The sequence below is a fragment of the Bombina bombina genome, chromosome 1 (assembly GCF_027579735.1).
Source record: "Bombina bombina isolate aBomBom1 chromosome 1, aBomBom1.pri, whole genome shotgun sequence".
In the NCBI taxonomy this organism is placed as follows: Eukaryota; Metazoa; Chordata; class Amphibia; order Anura; family Bombinatoridae; genus Bombina; species Bombina bombina.
In genome coordinates, this window is record NC_069499.1 from 1320689288 (window position 1) to 1320708109 (window position 18822).

Below are 18822 nucleotides of genomic sequence, written 5' to 3' on the forward strand. Positions count from 1 at the left end.
AAGACAGAGCATATCTTATTAAGAAAAAATAATTTGACTGAAAGGAGTACAATAAAAAGCATTTGAAACCTACACACATTTTTTAAAAAAATAAGCATCTCTGCTGGGACATTTGTGTTAGAGTCTTCATAGCTGGACAATGTAAACAAAGACAAAAATACAGCACGCAGGAAAAAACAACAACAATTAAGGATGTACAAGAGCGAGTTAAAGGGACACTAAACTGTTGGCTACAACTAATGTTGCATGGTTGCTACTATTGTTTTTCCTTTTGTATATGCAGTTCTCTTTAAAGTCACGCTCTTAATATAGAATCCAGCTGCAAAAGCTCTGCATTTTATACTGGGCACTGCCATCTTGTAGCTCGCGTTTTGCGGCATCTTGTGAAAGAAGCAGTGCACAGACCTGTGAAGCTTTTTGACAGCTGTACCTTGTATTTCAGTTTAGCTCATATAATAGAGAATGGAAGAGTTAATATGTTTGCAGTTTTTGCACAGTTTTAAATTTACATAAATATAAGCTCCAAGATGGTGCATTTAGTGTGAAGATGCAGAGCTTCACTAACTGATAACTGTAAGGGGTTATAGGACTACTTTGAAGACAGCTACAGGAGGAAAAAACATTCTACTGTATTTGTACTCAGCAGTTTAAAGGGATAAAAAAGGTCAAAAAATTAATCGGGCATGGGTGCATTTCAATTTCAATTATAAGTATTTTTGCAAAATAATTACTATAGAAAAAATGCTTCTATTAAAAGATATTACAGTTTTACCTGCAGCATATGCACATTTAATGCGAGGGCCTGTGCTTAAGTATTTAAACTAAACATCTTCTCAGGGAGTCAGCAGTAGCTTGTATGACACAAATTAAATTTTCAGAAGCAACAGTTTGACATATCCCTTTAATGTAGGCTGACCATATTGCCGCTTTAAGAAGGAACACATATGAAAAATACATATGTCAGGGTTCTTATACAAATCATTTCTTTAAACAGCCCTGAAAACAGTCCTGAAAACAGCCCTGACATATGTATTTTTAAACAGCCCTGAAAACAGTCCTGAAAACAGCCCTGACATAAGTATTTTTCATATGTGTCCCTTTTTAAAGCGGCAATATGGTCAGCCTACTTTAATGAGAAATAGCTCTAGAGGAAAAAAATTAAAGATTCCCAAAGCTCTAACAGCACTTATTCTCTCTCACCCCTCAGGTATTCCAGTCTGACCTAAAGTCAAGAAAGGAGAAATAGAACAGTAGGAATGGAAAACTCAGGGAAAAAGAGGTGCAAACTAGAACTGCTGTCAGAAAAAAATAAAGTAAAAAATTAAACTAGACGAGTCTCATGGAATCTCACCACCATAAAATAAATTAATTTATCATGGAAGCATACATTTTGTTTTCTTTCATAAGGTGATCAGAGTCCATAAGCCATTACACCTGGAAACTAAAATCAAGCAGTGGAATCCATGATTAATTGGGAGGTGCAAAACATTTTTTTAAGGTAGGCACCTAAACACCAGACACTGCTGCCTGAAGGACTTTCCTACCAAACACATCAAAAGTGTAAGAAATTAGAGAAAGTATGTAAGAAAAAACATGTAGATGCCTTGCAAATTTGTTCAATATAAGCCTTTTTCTTGAAAACTCAAGAAGAGGAAACTGATCTAGTAAAATGGGCAAAATGTTTTTTTTTAAAAGACTATCCTGCCTCTAAGAAAGCCTTGGTGATCAAGAATGCTAGCTAAGAAGCTAATGAAACAGCTCTGGCCTATGAAATATGTAAGTAAAATTCTTATGCTCTTACAACATCAAAAATTAGTAAGAGACTTTCAATTGAATTCTTTGGATTAGGACAAGGAAACAAAAATCATACTGAGCCTTTAAATTAAAACCATCTCATCTTACTAAAAAAGGAAATCTATGCTTACCTGATAAATTGATTTCTTCTACGATACAACGAGTCCACGGATTTCATCCTTACTTGTGGGATATTATCCTCCTGCTAACAGGAAGTGGCAAAGAGCACCACAGCAGAGCTGTATATATAGCTCCTCCCTTCCCTCCACCCCCAGTCTTTCGACCGAAGGATTAGGAAGAGAAAGGAAAAGCTAAAGGTGCAGAGGTGACTGAAGTTGTAAAAATAAAATATAATCTGTCTTAAAATGACAGGGAGGGCCGTGGCTTAGTCGTATCGTAGAAGAAATCAATTTATCAGGTAAGCATTAATTTCCTTTTCTTCTACAAGATACGACGAGTCCACGGATTTCATCCTTACTTGTGGGATACAATACCAAAGCTACAGGACACAAATGAAACGGGAGGGACAAGACAGAGACCTAAACGGAAGGCACCACTGCTTGAAGAACCTTTCTCCCAAAAACAGCCTCAGAAGAAGCAAAAGTATCAAATTTGTAAAATTTGGAAAAAGTATGAAGAGACGACCAAGTCGCAGCCTTACAAATCTGTTCAACAGAAGCATCGTTTTTAAAGGCCCATGTGGAAGCCACAGCCCTAGTAGAATGAGCCGTAATTCTTTCAGGAGTCTGCTGTCCAGCAGTCTCATATGCCAGGCGGATGATACTTCTCAGCCAAAAAGAAAGAGAGGTAGCCGTAGCTTTCTGACCCCTACGCTTTCCAGAATAAACAATCAATAATGAAGATGATTGACGGAAATTGTTGGTTGCCTATAAATAAAACTTGAAGGCGCGGACCACTTCCAGGTTATGTAACAGACGCTCCTTCTTAGAAGAAGGATTAGGACACAAGGAAGGAACAACAATTTCCTGATTAATATTCTTATTTGAAACAACCTTAGGAAGAAATCCAGGTTTGGTACGTAAAACCACCTTATCAGAATGTACTGCTTGAGGATCCCTTGATCTGGACCCATAACAAGGAAGTTTGGCATTCTGACAAGATGCCATCAGATCCAATTCCGGTGTGCCCCATTGATGGATTAATGCCGCAAACACCTCCCGATGGAGCTCTCACTCCCCCGGATGAAAAGTCTGACGACTTAGAAAATCCGCTTCCCAGTTCTCCACTCCTGGGATATATATTGCTGATAGATGGCAAGAGTGAGTCTCTGCCCATCAAATTATTTTGGAAACCTCTATCATCGCTAGAGAACTCGTGATATTGTCCGAATCATATGAATTTGGCTGAAGCCAGCTGAGGCCACGCTTGAAGAGCGTTGAATATTGCTCTCAGTTCCAGAAAATTTATTGGTAGTAGTGACTCCTCCTGAGTCCAAACACCCTGAGCCTTCAGGGAATTCCAGACTGCACCCCAGCCCAAGAGGCTGGTGTCCGTCATCACTATGACCCATGCTGGCCTGCGGAAGCACATTCCCTGGGACAGATGATCCTGAGACAACCACCAATGAAGAGAGTCTCTGGTCTCTAGATCCAGATTTATCCGAGCAGATAAATCTGCATAATCCCCATTCCACTGTTTGAGCATGCACAGCTGAAGGGGTCTGAGATGTAAGCGAGCAAACGGAACTATGTCCATTGCCGCTACCATTAACCCAATGACCTCCATACACTGCGCCACTGATGGCCGAGGAATGGAATGAAGTGCTCGGCAAGTAGTTAAGATCTTTGATTTTCTGACCTCCGTCAGAAAAATTTTCATGTCTACCGAGTCTATTAGAGTTCCTAGGAAAGGAACTCTTGTCAGAGGAACTAGTGAGTTCTTAGAAAAGCCAACACTATGTCCGTGTGAGATTTGGCTAGCTGGTAAGTTGACGCCTGAATCAAAATATCGTCCAGATAGGGCGCCACTGCTATGCCCCGCGGCCTTAGAACCACCAGAAGGAACCAACAAACTGGTAGTGTTTGTCCAGGAAGGCGAACCTGAGAAACTGGTGATGATCTCTGTGGATAGGAATGTGAAGATACGCATCCTTTAAGTCCACGGTAGTCATATATTGACCCTCCTGGATCATTGGTAAACTTGTTTGAATGGTCTCCATCTTGAACGATGGGACTCTGAGAAATTTGTTTAGGCATTTGAGATCTAAAATCTGTCTGAAGGTTCCCTCTTTTTTGGGAACCACAAACAGATTTGAGTAAAACCCCTGCCCCTGTTCTAGTTTTGGAACTGGGCAGATTGCACCCATGGTATATAGGTCTTTTACACAGCGTAAGAACGCCTCTCTTTTTGTCTGGTCTACAGACAAACGTGAAAGATGAAATCTCCCTCTTGGGAGAGAATCCTTGAATTCTAGACGATACCCCCTGGGTCACAATTTCTAATGCCCAGGAATCCTGAACGTCTATTGCCCAAGCCTGAGCGAAGAGAGAAAGTCTGCCCCCTACTAGATCTGGTTACGGATCGTGGGCTGCCCCTTCATGCTGTCTTGGTAGCAGCAGCGGGCTTCTTGGCCTGTTTACCTTTATTCCAGGTCTGGTTAGGTCTCCAGACTGACTTGGATTGTGCAAAGTTCCCCTCCTGCTTGGTGGCGGAGGAGGAAGTAGAGGGACCACTTTTAAAGTTTCGAAAAGAACGAAAATTATTCTGTTCGGTCCTCATTTTAACCATCTTGTCCTGAGGAAGGGCATGACCTTTACCTCCAGTAATGTCGGAAATGATCTCCTTTAGTTCAGGCCCGAATAGGGTCTTACCCTTTAAGGGAATAGCTAAAAGTTTGGATTTAGATGACACATCAGCAGACAAAGACTTGAGCAATAACGCTCTACGCGCTAAAATGGCAAAGCCTGCATTCTTTGCCGCTAATTTAGCCATTTGGAAAGCGGCATATGTAATAAAATAATTAGCTAACTTGAGAGCCTTAATTCTATCCAAAATATCATCTAATGGGGTCTCAACCTTAAGAGACTCCTCTAGAGCCTCAAACCAAAAAGCTGCTGCAGTAGTTACTGGAACAATGCACGCTATAGGTTGTAGAAGAAACCCCTGATGAATAAACAAATTCTTTAGAAGACCCTCTAATTTTTTATCCATAGTATCTTTAAAAGCACAACTGTCCTCAATAGGTATAGTTGTACGCTTAGCCAGGGTAGAAATATCTCCCTCCACCTTAGGGACCATCTGCCACAAATCCCGAATGGTATCAGATATGGGAAACATTTTCTTAAAAGTAGGAGGGGGAGAGAACGGAATGCCTGGTCTATCCCATTCCTTAGTAACAATGTCCGAAATTCGTCTAGGGACTGGAAAAACATTAGTGTAAGTAGGGACCTCTAGATATTTATCCATTTTACACAATTTCTCTGGTGGGATGGCAATAGGGTGACAATCATCCAGAGTCGCTAAAACCTCCCTGAGTAACAAGCGGAGGTGTTCAAGCTTAAACTCCGTCACATCTGAGTCTGTTAGAGGGAACATCTTTCCTGAATCAGAAAGCTCTCCCTCAGACAGCAATTCCCCCACACCCAACTCAGAACACTGTGAGGGTACATCGGAGATGGCCAATAAAGCATCAGAGGGCTCAGTATTTACTCTAATACCTGACCTGCTGCGCTTACCCTGTAAACCTGGCAGTTTAGATAATACCTCTCTGTAACGGTAGTAGACATAACTGCAGCCATATCTTGCTGGGTGAAAGAATTAGACGCGCTAGAAGTACTTGGCGTCGCTTCTGCGGGCGTTAAAGGTTGTGACACTTGGGGAGATGTAGATTGCATAACCTGATTCTCTTCAGACTGAGAATCATCCTGAGACATACTTTTATCAGCTAAAATATGTTCTTTGCAATGTAAGGCCCTTTCAGTACATGAGGGACACATTTTAAGTGGGGTTCCACAATGGCTTCTAAACACATGGAACATTGGCTTTCCTCAGACATGTTAAAACAGGCTAGTAATGACCACAAACAGGCTTGAAAACACTTTATTTAGTGAAAAAAATAATCTGAAAAACGGTACTGCGCCTTTAAGAGAAAAAAAAGCGTACAATTTTTCCAAAACTGCTCTAAAATGATAAAATTATCCCAATTTAAGAATATATGTGACTTATCTTGCTAGCTAAGATTGCACCACAAGAAAAGGAATACTTAACCCTTAATGGCAAAAACGTTCAAAAAACCCTATGAATTAACCAAATAACCCCCTGCACCTCGCCACAGCTTTGCTGTGGCGCCTACCTGCCCTCAGGTGTCTGCCAAATCAATCTACCACTTTGATTAGGCCAAATCTTTGAGGCCCACCGGAGCATGCTGCTTGCATGGGGAATTCAACTGCGCAACTGAGGCGCGAAAATAAGCCCCGCCCATCTACATCGATGTCTCACTGCCTTGCAAAAACCGCTATAAAGCGGTCTACAACCTAGCCATGTGGGTTTTCATATACCCAGGTCTAAAAGAAAGCTAGGTGCACCCTCCATTGCCATCAAAAATAAAAACGTTTGCTTCACACAAAAAAACGTTAATTGTCCTCTAAACATAAAATCGTTTGCCCAACAAACATTATGTCATCAGTGTCAACCATTTTTTCAGCCCAAAAACATACAGGTCCCAGTAATATCCTTCTATTTCACATGTAGGATTACTGCTTACCCCTTCCATTATGGGAATACTGTCAGCAAATTCTGAAATAACACAGTCTCTACAGAAAAAAAATGACTGAACATACCTCAATGCTTGTAGCATGAAAAACGTTCCTCACACTGAAGTTTCTTAAGTACTCCTCAGCCATTCTGTGGGAACTATCCTGGATCTTAGTGACAACTGCTAAGATCATCAGTCTCCAGGCAGAAATCTTCATCCATCTACTGCCTGGGAATAAATAGCACTCACCGGTACCATTTACAATAAAAAAGTCTTGCTTGAAGAAAATAAAAACTATCATTTTATCACCTCTCTCACTTTACCCTTCCTATTACTTAGTATAGGCAAAGAGAATGACTGGGGGTGGAGTCAAGGGAGGAGCTATATAGACAGCACTGCTGTGGTGCTCTTTGCCACTTCCTGTTAGCAGGAGGATAATATCCCACAAGTAAAGGATGAATCCGTGGACTCGTCGTATCTAGTAAAAGAAATCGACAAAGCAGAAATCTGTCCCTTTAAGGAACTCGCTGATAACCATTTCTCAAATCCTTCTTGGAGAAAAGACAGAATCCTGGGAATCCTAACTTTACTCCATGAGTAACCCTTGGATTCACACCAATAAAGATATTTACGCCATATCTTATGATAGATTTTTCTAGTGACAGGCTTACGAGCCTGTATCAAAGTATCAATGACCGAATCAGAGAATCCCCGCTTAGATAAAATCAAGCGTTCAATCTCCAAGCAGTCAGCTGCAGAGAATTTAGATTTGGATGTTGGAAAGGTCCTTGAATGAGAAGGTCCTGTCTCAATGGAAGTTTCCACGGTGGCAAAGAGTACATGTCCACTAGATCCGCATACCAAGTCCTGTGTGGCCACGCAGGCGCTATCAGGATTACTGAAGCTCTCTCCTGTTTGATCCGAGCAATCACGCGTGGAAGGAGAGGAAACGGTGGAAACACATAAGCTAGGCTGAACGACCAAGGCACTGCCAAGGCATCTATCAGTTCGGCCTGAGGATCCCTCGACCTGGATCCGCAACGTGGAAGCTTGGCATTCTGACGAGATGCCATCAGATCCAATTCCGGTCTGCCCCATTGACGAATCAATGAGACAAACACCTCCGGATGGAGTTCCCACTCCCAAGGATGAAGAGTCTGACAACTTAGAAAATCCGCTTCCCAGTTTTCTACTCCTGGGATGTAGATTGCCTATAGATAGCAAGAGTGGGCCTCCGCCCATTGGATTATCTTGGATACTTCTATCATCGCTAAGGAACTCCTTGTTCCCCCCTGATGATTGATATACGCCACAGTCGTGATATTGTCCGACTGGAATCTGATGAATTTGGCCGAAGCCAACTGAGGCCACGCCTGAAGCGCATTGAATATTGCTCTCAGTTCCAGAATATTGATTGGAAGTAGAGACTCCACCTGAGTCCAAACACCCTGAGCCTTCAGGGAATTCCAGACTGCACCCCAGCCCAGAAGACTGGCGTCCATTGTCACTATCACCCACGAGGGTCTGCGGAAACACGTCCCCTGGGACAGATGATCCGGCGACAACCATAAAAGACGAGAGTCTCTGGTCTCTAGATCCAGATTTATCTTAAATTTGCATAGTCCCCATTCCACTGTCCGAGCATGCACAGCTGCAGTGGTCTGAGATGAAAGCGAGCAAACGGAATGATGTCCATTGCCGCTACCATTAATCCAATGACCTCCATACACTGAGCCACTGATGACCGAGGAATGGACTGTAGTGCTCGGCAAGCATTTAGAATCTTTGACTTTCTGACCTCCATCAGAAATATTTTCATGTCTACCGAGTCTATCAGAGTTCCCAAGAAGGGAACCCTTGTTCATGGAACTAGTGAACTCTTTTCTATGTTCACGTTCCAGCCGTAAGTTCTCAGGAAAGACAACACTGTGTCCGTGTGAGATTTTGTAAGATGATAAATCGCCGCTTGAATAAAAATATCGTCCAGATAAGGCGCCACTGCTATACCCCGCGGTCTGAGAACCGCTAGAAGAGACCCTAGAACCTTTGTGAAGATTCTGGGTGCTGTGGCCAACCTGAAGGGAAGAGCCACGAACTGATGCTTGTCCAGGAAGGCAAACCTTAGGAACTGATGATGATCCTTGTGAATAGGGATATGAAGGTATGCATCCTTCAAGTCCACGGTAGTCATATATTGACCCTCCTGGATCATTGGTAAGATTGTTCGTATAGTCTCCATCTTGAATGATGGAACTCTGAGAAACTTGTTTAGACACTTGAGATCTAAAATGGGTCTGAAAGTTCCCTCTTTTTTGGGAACCACGAAAAGATTTGAGTAAAATCCCTGCCACTGTTCCAGTTTTGGAACGGGACAAATTACTCCCATGGTAGAGAGGTCTTTTACACAGCGTAAGAACGCCTCTCTTTTTATCTGGTCTACATCTGGTCTACAAAGAAAGATGAAATCTCCCTCTTGGGAGAAATTCCTTGAATTCCAGTTGATACCTGTGGGTCACGATTTCCAGTGCCCAGGGGTCCTGAACATCTATTGCCCAAGCCTGAGCAAAGAAAGAAAGTCTGCCCCCTACTAGATCCAGTCCCGGATCGGGGGCCGCCCCTTCATGCTGTCTTTGTAGCAGCAGCGGGCTTCTTGGATAGCAGACCAAAATTTGAGCCATAACGCTCTACGCGCTAAAATGGCAAATCCTGCATTTTTCGCCGCCAATTTAGCAATTTGAAAAGCAGCATCAGTAATAAAAGAATTAGCTATCCCAAGTTTTTTGTGGAAAGATACTTCTTTTCTTCTGGGACTCGAGGAGGATATTACCAGGTTCCTACAAGACAACCAGGAGGGACAAACCTCCCACCAAATCAGATTTGCGGCCATGAAAGCCTATCTAAGAGGTGTATGTATCACTAAGGTAGCAAAATTACGCCGGCCTGCCGGTGCTCCCATAGGGAAATTGCATTGTGACTTACGATCAGCGGAAGCTTTAAACAGAAAAAATCCTTCCCAGTTACTCACGACAGAGGTACAGAGGCTAAGAGGCCTGATTAAAGAACTGGAACTGCAGAGGGTTCAAAAAGCTCTCTCCACTTTTAAGCAGCTTTAATATCATAAAAGCAACAAGGCAGACTCACTCTTGGCTGGTAAACTGAAGAACCGAGTGGCTGCAGCGATAATATTGTCCACGATGGCAAGAAAGTATGTGCTCCGGCTGACATTGGGACAGCCTTCGCGATATTTTATGATAAGCTATATAACATAGCCAAAAGTGAACCTTCCAGTTCGCCCTCGGTTGAGGAGGTCAATGATTTTCTCCGGGGACTGCACCTTCCGGTGCTTTCAGAGGAGGACAAGGAGATTCTTCTAGAACTGTTTCATGATAGGGAAATTGCACTGCTTCTTAAAAATCTACAAAATAATAAGGCCCCGGGACCGGATGGTTTCCCTGGCTTTTTTTATAAGAGATTTTCGAAGCTATTGATCCCGGTATTAGGGCCACTTTTTAACGAGATCAAAACAGACAGCCAAATACTGAGAAAGAACCTTGAGGCGACAATTGTCGCTATTCCCAAACCAAATAAGGGCGTGACACTATGCAGTAGCTACCGCCTGATTTAGTTAATTAATGTCGACACAAAGCTATACTCTAAGCTTCTTGCTGATAGGCTAGGTAATCTGCTACCCACTCTTATACAGTCGGACCAGTCGGCTTTACTAAAGGCCGTCAAGGCCCAGACAATACGAGGCGCTTAATTACGATATTCTCGGATGCCCTTAAAAATAAAACCCCACTGGTAGCCCTGTCTCTAGACGCCGAAAAGGCTTTCGACAGCGTCCGGTGGGAGTACATTTAGGAAGTCCTCAGAGTGTTTAACTTCTCTCCGCAAATTATCTTGGCCATACAGGCTCTTTACTCATCTCCCCATGCGCAAATTAGAGGTCCTGGGTTTTGTTCACCGGTAATAAATATTTCTAAAGGTACCAGGCAAGGGTGCCCTCTCTCCCTCTCCCCTCTAATCTTCTCTCTGGTAATGGAACCCTTTGCCCAAGCGATTCGGCAATCAGATCAAATTACTGGAGTTACATATTCGGCTCGTGAGGAGAGAATCGCCCTTTTCGCGGATGACGTGACCTTGTTGCTGACTAATCCGGAATCTTCGATTCCGGGGGTCTTTAGCTTAATTGAAAAATTTAGCGGACTTAGTTATTATAAATCCAATGTCGCCAAGGCTGAAGCCTATGCCATGAACCTCTCGACGGAACGATTGCTTCGGTTGCGGGACAAATTCGATTTTCAGTGGTCTACAGAATATTTAACTCATTTGGGTGTAATGCTTAGCGGCAATGTAGATACCATGCTTAAATCCAACTTTGACAAGTTGCTGGCTGATATTCGATCTCTGACAAAGGCATGGGACCACCGGGAAATTTCCTGGCTTGGGCGAGTTGCCACACTTAAGATGTCGCTTCTTCCGAAGGCCTTATATCTTTTTCTATGTCTCCCACTTAATGTGCCTCATCGAATTCTTCAACAGATCCATAGAATCTTCCTCCATTATGTCTGGAAAAACAAAGTCCCAAGAATAGCATACAAAATTCTACAGAGGCCTTTTTCCAAGGGTGGTATTGCATTCCCCAACATTTACCTCTATTACGAAGCGACAAGGCTCATGCATGTTTCTGCATGGGGATTGGAAGCCGATAGACCAGGCTGGTATCAATTAGAGCAACAAGCCTTACCTGTAGGCTTGGACCTACGGGACACCATCTGGGTCCCTAAACACGCGAATCTCTCCACTCGGGTCACTAACCCTATTGTCAACCAGTCGTTGCGCATCTGGCATGATCTCAGTCACCGGTTGGGTGTCTCACCCTATCCTTCTCCTATCCAGAGTCTGAAGGGGCTGCTGTGGAACTCACCGGAGATCCACTTTGACTTTTGGAAAAGTAAAGGTATTGTCAGGATTTCTGATCTTTACCAATCTGGGGCCCTTGCAACTGCTTCACAATTAGTCGGATCCAGTGGGGAAAACCCACTGTGGTTCAGATTTGAGAGCTATAGAGTGCTGAGTATTGTTAAGGCCAGGGGATTCCCAATGGCATCCTTGCGGGAAAAAACTAAGTGGGAGACCAGGTGGTGTCAAGGTGGGATGGGACTCAGACCCATATCTTTTCACTATGCCACCCTCCTCAATGATTATATGCCTAGTCTAAAATGGCAAATACGAGCTTGGAGTCGAGAACTAAATGCAACTATTTCGGAACGTGACATTTCATATGCGATTACGCTTTCAAAAAAGACTCTTCATTGTGTCACAGTCTTTGAAACATACATGAAGATTGTATTGAAATGGCATAGAGTTCCGACACGAGTAGCGGCAATGTTTCTGTCAACCATTGGAAAATGCTGGAGACAGTGTGATCTCAAAGGTTCTGACCTCCATGTATGGTGGGACTGCCCGAAGGTGGCTTCTTTGTGAAGAGAGGTCGAGATGTTGCTTGGCTCCATAAATCTGGATGTTCATTTGACCCCCAAGATAGCTTTGCTTCATATCCTCCCAAAGTCTTTTTCCCTGAGCGCCAAGAGGTTTTTAATCTATGTTTTAGCAGCTACTAAATTGTGCATAGCCCAGGCCTGGAAGCAGACTGAACCTCCAAGTCTAAACGAGATCTGTGAGGTGATAAATCATTTTGCAACTATGGAAAGATATGTAGCTGGAGAAACCAGTACTCTGGATTCTTATTGGGAGACGTGGTCTGACTGGCTTGAGATCCGATAAGCACGATCTGCTTTCTTTTCTGCTTCACATTCGAATAGTGAGGAGTATGTAGTACGTATGCCCCCCTTTTTTTTTCTCTCCCCTTCCCCCCCCCCCTTTTCCCTAATCCATTCTCTTCTACCCCTTCTTCGAGGGAGATGTTTATTTTTGTTCGATCTCTGTATATCAAGTTACCTGGAAAACAATCTTATGGGCTCTGCTGGCCCATCCTTTACTAGTTTTCTAATTAGGGCCAATGAATGCCCTGTTTTTCTTTCTATTTTTTCTTTGATTGAAAAGTTTACTATTCTCCTACATGTTTAAAGGTTTTTGAATGTATCAGTAAGTGAAATATATGTAACCATCAAGCTGTACTTTATCGTATATACCTGTTAAATGTATAATACGCTGCTATGATGCTTTACTGCTATTGTACTGTGAACTTCTTTTCAATAAAAAAGTAAAAAAAAAAAAAAGAATTAGCTAGCTTGAGAGCCTTAATTCTATCCAAAATGTCATCTAATGGAGTCTCAACCTTCAGAGACTCTTCTAGAGCATCAAACCAAAAAGCTGCTGCAGTAGTAACTGGAACAATGCAAGCCGTCGGTCGTAAAAGGAAACCCTGATGAATAAATAATTTCTTTAGAAGACCTTCTAACTTTCTATCCATAGGGTATTTGAAAGCACAACTGTCTTCAATAGGTATAGTTGTATGCTTAGCCAGGGTAGATATAGCTCCTTCCACCTTAGGGACCGTTTGCCAAGAGTCCCGAATGGTGTCTGATATGGGAAACATTTTCTTAAAATTAGGAGGGGGAGAGAACGGAATACCTGGTCTATCCCATTCCTTTTTTACAATTTCCGAAATTCTTTTAGGAACCGGAAAAACATCAGTGTAAGTAGGTACCTCTAGATATTTGTCCATCTTACACAATTTCTCTGGTGGTATCACAATAGGGTCACAATCATCCAGAGTCGCTAAAACCTCCCGAAGTAACAGGCGGAGGTGTTCAAGCTTAAACTTAAAGGACATCACGTCCGAATCTGTCTGAGGTAACACATTTCCTGAGTCTGAAAGTTCTCCCTCATACAGCAATTCCCTGACCCCCAACTCAGAACACTGTGAGGGTACAGCGGAAAAAGCCAATAAAGCATCAGAGGATTCAGTATTCACATTAATACCTGATCTACTGCGTTTATCCTGTAACACTGGTAATTTAGATAATACCTCTGTAAGGGCAGTTGACATAGCTGCAGCCATCTCCTGCAGAGTAAAAGAATTAGACGCACTAGAGGTACTTGGCGTCGCTTGTGTGGGCGTTAAAGGTTGTGACACTTGGGGAGAATTAGATGGCATATCCTGATTCTCTTCGGATTGAGAATCATCCTTAGACACACTTTCTTTACCTAAAATATGCTTTTTACAATGTAATGCCCTTTCAGTACAAGAGGTACACAATGTAAGAGGGGGTTCCACAATGGCTTCCAAACACATATAGCAATAAGTTTCCTCAATGTCAGACATGTTGAACAGACTAGTCATAACCACAATAGTCGTTAAACACTTTATTTATTGATTTAAACAAATTTTTGAAAAACGTGTACTGCGCCTTTAAAAAATAAAAAAAGCGCACAATTTTTCCCAAACTGCCTAAAAACGTTGAAAAACGCTATCTAATTAGCTACACATATACAATAGTGCCAAAAATTATTGCACCCTAAGAGCAATGGGTGAAATTAACCTTTAAAAGATTTTTATAACAAAAAAATTATTTGATTTGAAAAAACGACCCCTGCAACTCGCCACAGCTGTGCTGTGGCACCTACCTGCCCCCAGGGTACTGCAAAATGACTCGATAACGATCCGGTTAACAGAACATCAGCCTACCTGCCCCCAGGGTACTGCAAAATGACTCGATAACGATCCGGTTAACAGAACATCAGTTTGGGCCCAACCGGAGCTAATGTCTGCTGCCTTCTCAGTCAGAGTAAACTGCGCGTCTGAGCACGCAAAAATAGGCCCCGCCCATCACAGACGACGTTCGCATTAGCCTGTACAACCGCATGGGAAGTGGTTTAGCAATAAGCCATGTGATCCCCTAAACATGACTGGGGGTGGAGGGAAGGGAGGAGCTATATATACAGCTCTGCTGTGGTGCTCTTTGCCACTTCCTGTTAGCAGGAGGATAATATCCCACAAGTAAGGATGAAATCCGTGGACTCGTCGTATCTTGCAGAAGAAAATAAAATTGGGAAGCTAGCAAGAATAGCAAACTATTCAGAAACACTTCTGGCAGAAGATGTTGCTAAAAGCAACAAAAATTCCAAGACAAAAACTAAATGACCAAAGCATGTATAGGTGGTTTGAAATGAAAAAACTGTAAAACTTGTAAAAAAACAAATAAAAAAGACAACAAACAATTATTTCAACAAGGAGAAATTGGTTTAAATCACTGGATATATTGTGACTAAGCTCCAACAGAGCCTTGTCAATAGCAATTTTCCTGTAGTAAGAAACCAAAAAAAGCTGAAATACAACAAAATACAACAAGTGGTAGCAGATAAGCCTTTATCTGAACATTCTTTCAAAAGAAATTAACCTTTTAACCTCTTAAAGAATTCCAACTAAAACCCTGATTTTCAAAAGCAGGAAAAAACAACTTTCCAATCCTTTGAAAATTTTACTTGTACCAGAAAATCACTACAGCATCAAACAAACCTCTTTGTTTTAAAAAGCAGGTATTCAATCGCTAAGCCTTTAAAAGACAAGAGTTTAGATCTGAGGTCAAGGGACTTCGAAAACGTAGGTCATGTCTAAAAGAGAGACCATGGAGAAAACTTGAAAACTGAATCAGATTTGCAAACCAAGTTCAGCGGGCATGGCTGGAGCAATAAGAATTACAGAAGAATGCTCTATTCAGTCCAAGCTATGACTCCTGAAAACAGATGTCATTAGGTCTGTCTCTGGAGACTCCATTGATCCATAAATTAATTGAAAAGTATTTGATGGAAAGATAAATTCTGTGAAAGGGATTGCCAACTTAAAACTGCTACCCAGTGTTCCTTCCTGGGAAATACAGAAAATTATACAGATTTTTTTTCTGTGTCCAAATATAAAAACCACAAGACTTCCTTCACTACAAGTACCCCCTAGATGAATTATATAAGCTACAGCTGTAACATTGTCTCTTTTCACAATAGGACAGCTCTGAAGGGACCTGATTATTACAATGAGTTCCAAGATAAGATAATTATTGGAAACCTCATCTACTGAAGAAACCAAAATACCTGTGTTCTCCTGGACCCACAGACTAAACCCCTATTCAAGAGATTGGCATATGTAGAAATTCTACAAGTTGGTTGAATAAAGGATGCCCCCAGAAAAATAGATTGGTAATCTATTCACCAGGACAGCAGAAGCTACTCTTAAGAATCCAATGGGATTCTTTGAGAAAGAGGAGTGTCATTTTAACACAATTTTCAGAGGTTTCATATGAAACCATGCAAAAGGAAAAGCATCTCATGCTGCAGTCAGCAAACAAAACCTTTCCAATACATTGAGCTACAGATGGGTTGGAAATGGACTATAGTCTTGAAAAAGCTTACTGTAACTATGATCCTTGTTGACCCATTAGAGAAAGATGCATTGTCATTGGGACAAGAAAGACTCCTAGAAAAAAGACCCTTAATAAACGAGAAAGAACTATTATATTATTAAATTTCCAATCGTGTTTGCGGGACCCACTGAAATACACCAGTTCTTATTGCAGACAAGACAGTTGCGAAAACTTTTTTAAAAATTCTGGGAGGTGTAGATATAGACCAAATGTAAGAGCCAAAAACTGAAAGGGTTTGCCCTGAGAGGCAAATCTTAGGAAACTGGAGATTGCCTAGGAATAGGAAGGTAGGCATCCTTCAGATTAAATGTGGACATAAATTGACCTTATTGAATAAGGGTTAAAATAGTCTATATGTTTCAATTTTGAAAATATGAATTTGAGAAGCTTGTTTAATGTCTAAAATTCCAAAATAGGCCTGAAAGTTCCCTCTTTCTTGGGAATGATAGAAAGGATGGAAGAAAATCCTGGCTTTGTTCCAAAACTGGAACTATTATGGTCATAAGTTCCAGATAGAGAACTTACTAAGAAAAACCTTTTGCTTTCACAAGGTCTTTAAGAAAATGAAACACAAGACACCTTCCTTGAATAGTCATGATTTCATACCTTTTCTGAAATTTTGTTAAACTATGTTTAAAACTCAGAGATCCTGGACAGACTACAACCAGACCTATTGAGAATAGCCTTGTGAAAGTAATTTACCAAAGCATCCACTTCCCACATATTCACGCCTTGCAACTACAAAAAGGTGTAGTGGTGATAAACACTGGTTTTTGACAATGGAAAATAGGTCTGTTGAGGAATTGAACCTTTGATGCACTGGTCTTGTGTTTGCTAGATGGGTGTAATGTGCTAATGTCTATATGTCACTGTGTCCCCTGGATATGATGTACCTCATGGATCGTGTACCAGCTAATAGCCTGTGCATGTATTTGTTCACTTATTCTCTATTTGTGAATCCATTCTATAGTAGTTACCAGCTGCAGAAATACCCGTAGAGAGATAATCCAGTGCTGTATATCAAAGGATCACTGTAACAAATATAGAGGACAGAAGGAGGCTAAGGGTTAGGTACCTGTGACAATACAGAATAACAAAATTTATGCTTACCTGATAAATGTATTTCTTTCTTTCTTGACACGGTTAGTCCACGGAATCATCAATTACTGTTGGGGAATATCACTCCTGGCCAGCAGGAGGAGGCAAAGAGCACCACAGCAAAGCTGTTAAGTATTATTTCCTTTCCCACAACCCCCAGTCATTCGACCGAAGGAAAAGAAAAGAAAGGAAATAACACAAGGTGCAGAGGTGCCTGAGGTTTATATAAAAAAAACTGTCTGAAAATAAGGGCGGGCCGTGGACTCACCGTGTAAAGAAAGAAATACAGGTAAGCATAAATTTTGTTTTCTTTCTTAAGACACGGTGAGTCCACCGAATCATCAATTACTGTTGGGAATCAATACCCAAGCTAGAAGACACCGATGATTAGGGAGGAACAAGACAGGTAACCTAAACAGATGGCACCACTGCTTGAAAAACCCCTCTTTCAAAAGAAGCCCCAGTCGAGGCAAAAGATTCAAATTGATAATATTTGGAAAAAGTATGCAAAGAAGACCATGAGTAGCCTTGCAAAGCTGTTCATAAGCTTTAACTTTGAAACCCAAGATGAAAAGACAGCCCTTGTGGAATGAACTATAACTCTCTCAGAAGACTGCAGACCAGTAATCAGAAAAACCAAACAAACTTCTTCTCCAGAGAAAGAAAAGAAGCAGTAGCTTTCTGGCTCTTCACTTTCCAGAAAAAAAAAAAAACAGAGCAGAAGACTGACGAAAATCCTAGTTGCCGGTAGAAAAAAAAATTAAAAGTACGCCCAACATCCAAGTTGTGTACAAACATTCCTTATAAGAATAAGGAAGAAAACAGAGAAGGAACAACAAGATTCCGAATAAAAAGATATTTGAATCACTTAGGGCGAAGAACCACATTATCTGAAAGAAAATAAGACTAATCACACTGCAAGCCGAGAGTTCGAAACTCTCCGAGCAGAATAGATAGTGGAAAGAAAACATTCCAAGATAAAAAATTAAATATCTATGGAATGCAACAGCTCAACCTGCGCTTGCTGCAAAAACTATAAAACAAGGGTAAGGCTCCAATAGGAGTAACAGACTAAAATACAGGCCTGAAACTAACCAGGACCTGACAAAAAGAATACACATCTGGAACATCCACCAGACACGAGTAAAAATGCAGAAACCTGACTCCGCCAGACACTGACAACCCTTCTCCAGACCTACCTGGAGAAAAAAGAAAATCCTAGGAATCCTGACCCTACTTCCAAGAGTAGCCCTTGGATTCTCACCAATAAGGTATTCACGCCATACCTTATGGTAAAAATGCCAGTAACAGGCGTGTGATCCTGAATCAAGGTCACAATGATCACTGCAGAAAAACCACGCATAGACAAAACTAAGCGTTTAAAACAGAGACCCTTAGAGAAAACACGTTTGGATGAAGTAAGGACCCTGATCGGAATGTCCTTCCTCAGAAATAACCTTAAAGGTGGGAGAGATTACCTCTCCACAAAGGCTGCATATCAGGACAGACTGCTAATCTCCAGACCTCTAAACGTACCTAGGAAGCTAGTCGTACTGCCAACTGCTCCGACTCCAGTACCCCCCTAGACAAGGGTTAATCTGAAGAGACCTCCAGAAAGAGTGCCCGGATAAAAGGTCGGACTTCTCAAGAAGTCCGCTCCCAGTATTCACTCCTGGACTGAATAGAAGATAAACAGCAATTGTGAGCCCACTGGCCCCAATCATGGCTAAAAAACTCTAGGTTCCTCCCAGGTGATTGATGCAAACCACTGAGGTGAAATTGTCCAACTAGAACCTGATAAACCGGGCTAAGGACAATTGATCAACAGAGCAT

The 18822-nt window shown here is 41.8% G+C and overlaps 1 protein-coding gene across 1 annotated transcript in view; it reads right to left on the reverse strand.

The window, feature by feature from the left end:
• Window positions 1–18822, reverse strand: part of VPS35 (VPS35 retromer complex component) — a 588646-nt gene that overhangs the window by 44900 nt on the left and 524924 nt on the right. The window lies entirely within an intron of this gene.